Below are 6,000 nucleotides of genomic sequence, written 5' to 3'. Positions count from 1 at the left end.
TAAATATCTTCCAAACATATAAATATTGCATGAATTTAAATATTTATAAGAAAAAAAATAGAATTTGTTATTTATAATTTATATGCCTATGTCTCATGCCAAAATCAATCCATTTACTGTTAAATTAAACCATGTGGAGCCATAGGCTTTTATCAAGATTTGATGTAAGCTTAGGTTAGACTTCACCTACTGATGTGAAATTACAATAAAAAGAAAAAAAAAAAGCAAATGAATTCTAGAGCTTGCTTATATGGATTCCAATTAAGATTGCTTCCAAAATTTTCCATTTTAAATGACTTAATTTTGCATATAATTTTAATTAAAACCTTAAAGGCAACAAATGGATCATAAAAAGTCCATAAAGTTAAAAACACAAATTTGACTTTCTTGAATAAAACAAAATCAAACAGCTAGTAAAAGTTATCAAAGTGAACAAATTCTTCTCATAGTGTATTTAAATACTAAATTCAATCACTTAAATCTTAGAATATACTTATGATTCTTATGACAATTAAATAAATAGATAAAAGAAGTTTGTATTAATGAGTATTCATACACAGTTTTCAGTTGCACTTCTAAAAAAATAATTTTTTAGCAAATAATAAAAAAGCATTTGGATTGAAAGGAAGATTACGTTATTATTTAGTTGAATATGAGCACCATCTAACCTATCCTTTCTACTATAGGGTCCTTTCATTATATAATTCCCTGCACTCCACCAACCACCACCGTTATCAAATTTGCTTCTATTTACCCTAAATCATCCACATATTTTTTGTTTACTCCTTTAGCATGGTAAATGAAATTTTTATCCCATTATAATTACATTTTATGATTGAATTATTAATTACAAAACGATATCATTGGTGAGAATTTCTTTCAACTCTTCAGTCAAATTATTATCTTAATTATCAATTAAATTTTTAAATTTTTTAAAGAACATTAGAGAGTGGTCATAGATATTTTAAAAATACTTTTAAAATTTACAATAAATTAATATAATAACTAAATAAATATGTGAGAAATATTTTAATTCACTTACGAAATTTAAAAGTCTCACCTATAATACATAGAATAATAATTTTAAAGTTGTGCATTAAAGTCAATGAAGGAAGGAGGAGAAGAAGAAAAAAAAAAAAGAGAACGCGTGAAATGGTAGCTATCAGCCTACGCGTGTTCATTCTTTTTCAATGACGTTGCTGACCTTTACCCAGCTGAAGCACTTGTCACACTTTGGATCTCGACAGGAATGAATCTCATTATTTAAAAAAAAAAAAAATTGAATAATTTATAAGAAATGAAATCTTGGTTTACATACAAAGAGTTGGCTTAATAGTCAAGTATTATTCGTCAAAGTAATTACGTGATTTTCTTTTAAATACCCTAAAATTTTCTCTTGAATATAATTTTTATTAATAAAATTAATAAATTTATTGATATAAAATTTAATGACAAAAATATTGGGTATGTCCTCACTCGATGCCCAAGTCAATCTTTGTGTGATCAAAATGGGATATCCTCAAAGGAAGCTTTTGATTCGAGAAAAAGTTAGATTATTAATTGTAATCTTGGTTTTTGTAATTTGGTTTATAGTAAATGTATAATCAATTGAATTCAAACTGATATAATATTAAACTCAAACTTGAGCCCGACTTTAAATTTAAAGTTTTAAACTTGACTTGAATTCAACTGAATTTTATTTTTTTTATCTCGAGTTCAACTCGAAATAAAAATCGAACTATTCAAGTTAACTTAATTAGACTCGATTAACATGAAAAAATAAGCTCGATTATTAAAATATATAATATTTGATTTTTTACACTCGAGCTCAAGCTTGAGTTCGAGATATTTTATTAATTAAAATAATTAAAATATATCAAATTCGACTTGACCAATAAATCAAGCTACTTTAACTCCAGTTTAACTCAATAATAATTGAACTAAATTTGAGTTTTATTTATGTTAAATTTAAGTAATTTGTGAGTATTAATATATTATTTATACCTCTAATTTAGGGTATCTGATTCTTGGAGTATTCTAAGATTCCTAACAATATCAAAAAAATAGGGTGATAACCCTAAATCATAAACCCACCTCTCTTTGGAGTTTTTTAAAATTTCGAGAGAAATGTAAAATTTGTCTCACTTTTGACTTCAATAATAAATTTTTACCATCTATTTTATCTTTGAAAATTATCATAATTGCATGAAAAATTCAAACTCATTCTAACGTGCAAAACTACATTCCTAGCCACACAATCGAACATCTAGCAATAATTATATATACTTGAATTTTTATAAATTTAAATATTTTGTTTTCAATTGATAAAGTTTTAGAAAGAGAACATTTTTGAATTATAAATATAGTTGAAAGATGTATAAAACAAAATATTAATAAATCAATTTTTCATTTATAAAACATTGTTATGTTAAAAATGGAGTCTTATGTTATAATGTTTTACAAAAAATTAATTATAATAAAAATAACGTTTTTAAAAGAAAAACATAGTAAATTGTTTTAAAATTAGGATTTTAAATTTTTTTTAATAATTTCAAAAGTACTATATTTTTAACATATGAAATGCACTACGTTTTTAACACATGAAATGTAATTAATCGTAAAAAATAATATAAAAAATAAATTTTATATTTTCAATATCAATAACGTTTCATGATAAACCATAATAATTGATCACTTGGAACTAATAATGTTTTAAAAATGCATTTTTTGTTGAAAATATGAAAAAATATTTTTTATAATTCAATAAAAACAACGTTTTTAAAATAGAAAATGTAATCTTTGTTAAAAACATGAAAAAATATTTTTCAAAATTCAACAAAAATCACGTATTGAAAATAAAAAATGTAATTTTTGTTGAAAATATAATATTTTTAAGATAAAAATATAATATTTGTTGAAAACATGAAAATTTATATTTTTTAGAATTCAATAAAAATAATATTTTTAAGATAAAAAATACGATCTTTTTTGAAAAAAATGATGCTTCTAATATAAACATAGTTTTTGTTAAAAACATTAAAAATTATATTATTACATATAAAATCGAAAATACATTTACTTAGTATTATTACATATAAAATCTAAAGGTCGATCCACGAGTTTCTCTGCGTAGAGACAATAAGGTGTTATTCACACATCAGAATTATGAATGTTACATGTTATTCATATATTATTAAGAACAATATATGTTATAACATATATATCCGTAAATCTATAGCTAAACTTAACAAATGGATGGAGTTGCCACCAATCTTTTTTATCTAGGTATAATTGGTCACCTAAAGAATTTATCCTTTTACGGAACTCTTAAACTTACCTAAGGGTTCTTAAAAGAATAAGTTAGGGTCTACAAACTAGAATAGGGTTCGAAAGTTCGATTACATGTGGGAAATGTTATAACACCCTCACATGTCTATCCAAAAGATGGTACCATATTATTTTAAAGTTATCTTTAGGTCTTAAGTATAATGGTTTCAAATTTTTAAGTTGAATATTGGAAATAATTCATAAGATTCTTCCATCAATTTGGTAGAATTCTTAAAAAATATTTTCTCACTTCAAGAGTATTCAAGAATCTCATTTGTTTTCTTAAAGAGACTTCGTCATTTGAAAGATTTTGTTGGTTTTATTTTTTGGGTTTTTCATCGAAAATATATCTAATTATTCACTATTTGGGCCAAATTAGAAATATTTTTTCTTTTTGAATTTCTAAATTTTTCACCATTTGGGCCTATTTAGAAATTCTATTTATTTCTCTTTTTTTTTTTGTTGGAAAGAAAATAATATGACAAATTTTTTTATTGAAACTTCATTTAAATTATTCCAACATTTGAGACAAATTTAAAGAAAATTTCTCACCTAGAGATTTTTTAAGAATTTTTCATTTAAAATTTATAATAATCTCATCATTGAGTAATTTGTATTTAATTCCAAAATTTTTATATTTTTATATTTTTATGTTTTTATATTTTTTAATTTTTTTTGTTTGAAAATAAATATTAATTATTATTATTGAAATTTTATCTAAATTATTTCACTATTTGAGACAAATTTAGACAAAAATTTTCACCTAGAAATTTTGTAAAAATTTATCATTTGAAATTTTTATAAATTTCATAATTGGATAATTAATATTTATTCTCAAAATTTTTATTTTTATTTTTTTATTATATTTTTTCTTAAATTTAATCATGTAAAAAAATAAAAAAAATAAAAAAATACCCAAAAAAATACCAAAAACGGCTCAACTTACGGCTACAAAACAGCTAGGCTTCAGAAATAAAAACGACTCGAAGATACGGCTTAATGGCTGGGTTTACGGCTTGGCTCAACTGGAGCCAAAGGCAAGGACGCGGATTGAAGCGGGTCAAGTGTTCAGGTCAAATCGCCCAGCGGTAAAACGTGCAGATCTTGGGTTTATTAAACTTCAAAATGACGTCGTTTTAGTAGGGTATATAAGGCTAAATCTCAGCCTTTTCAGCATATATCCTTTTTTTTCCCTTTCTCTATTATCCTCTTTTCTCTCATTCTCTCTCTAAAATCTCAAGATTTTGGTTGAAGCTTCACCGAAAATCGAAAAAAACACACCGAAAACTGGAAACTGCCATCGAAAAACTTAAGTTTTGCTTGAAAATTCACTAGAATATGAAAATTTTCTTGAAATTTTCTAGAAAAAAATTGCCAAAAATTCTGAAAAAAAATCCTAAAATTTTTAAATTGCTTTTGCTTTTTTAAACACTTTTTTTTTCTTTTATTTTATGTATTTTGTGTGTGTTTTATGTATATGATCCATGGGTATTTATAGGGTTCAATCAGAAGAGTTTTTAATTGACCATAACTTTCTCTTTAGATAGGATTCCCAAAAAACATGAAATATATTTTTAAACAAATTGAATCCAACTTCAATCCAACCAACCACAATTCATGGTAACCTTTTTTTTTTTTTTTCTAAATTATTATTTAATAAATATTAATTAATAAATAAAATAAAATAAAATTCAAAATAATAAAATGAATAAGCCTATAACTCTTGGGCTTGATCCTGATTCCCTTTGGACCAGGCTTAATTGATCCGGACCTAGATCAAATTGGGTGTCTACAGCTACCCCTCTTTGTGCATTTCTTGTGCAACAGAAATTGCGCAGAGACATAGACACCCCACATATGATCACCTTTTTATTTTTTTGAAAAAGTAAACAAAACTCCTCTAAATAAAAGGCTTAACAACTTTTTAAAAATAAATTGTTTCTCTAAACAAAGGCACCACAATTTTGAAAAAAATAAATTGCTCCTTTAAACAAAGACACCACAACTTTGAAAAGTAAATGCTCATTTAAACAGAAACACCACAACTTTGAAAAATAAATTGCTCCTCTAAATAGAGGCATAACAATTTTAAGAAAATAAAATGTTCCTTTAAATAGAGGCACCACAACTTTGAAAAATAAATGCTCATTTAAACAGAAACACCACAACTTTGAAAAATAAATTGCTCATCTAAATAGAGGCACCACAATTTTAAGAAAATAAAATGTTCCTCTAAATAGAGGCATCACAACTTTGAAAAATAAATTGCTCCTCTAAACAGATGAGTCATAGATCGTGTCTAAAGGAATTTGTAATGAAAACTCAAAGATTCACAATTTGAGTTTGAAAATCAAAGGTTCAAATTCGCAAGAACCTTTCAGCTTCACAAGAATTCGCTGAAATTTGATTCTCAAAATTTTAATTTCATAAGGATTCAAATTTGTAAGATCTCAAAATTCGTATTTGCAAATTGTAAGATTTACATCCAACATTTAAAGATTCTCGTTTGAATTTTGGAAATTCACATCCAAAAATTCAAAGTTTCTCATTCAAGTCCAAAGGCTCACATTTGACAAATTTTAGGGTTTTATACCTCAAAGATTCTCATTTGAAATTCAAAGATCCTCATTTGAGTTCGAAGATTCACATTTGATAAATTTTTGGTTTCACACT

This window comes from Durio zibethinus, chromosome 27 (assembly GCF_047325235.1).
Source record: "Durio zibethinus cultivar Kanyao isolate XHJ-2024 chromosome 27, ASM4732523v1, whole genome shotgun sequence".
In the NCBI taxonomy this organism is placed as follows: domain Eukaryota; kingdom Viridiplantae; phylum Streptophyta; class Magnoliopsida; order Malvales; family Malvaceae; genus Durio; species Durio zibethinus.
Note: the sequence above shows the minus strand (reverse complement) of the source record.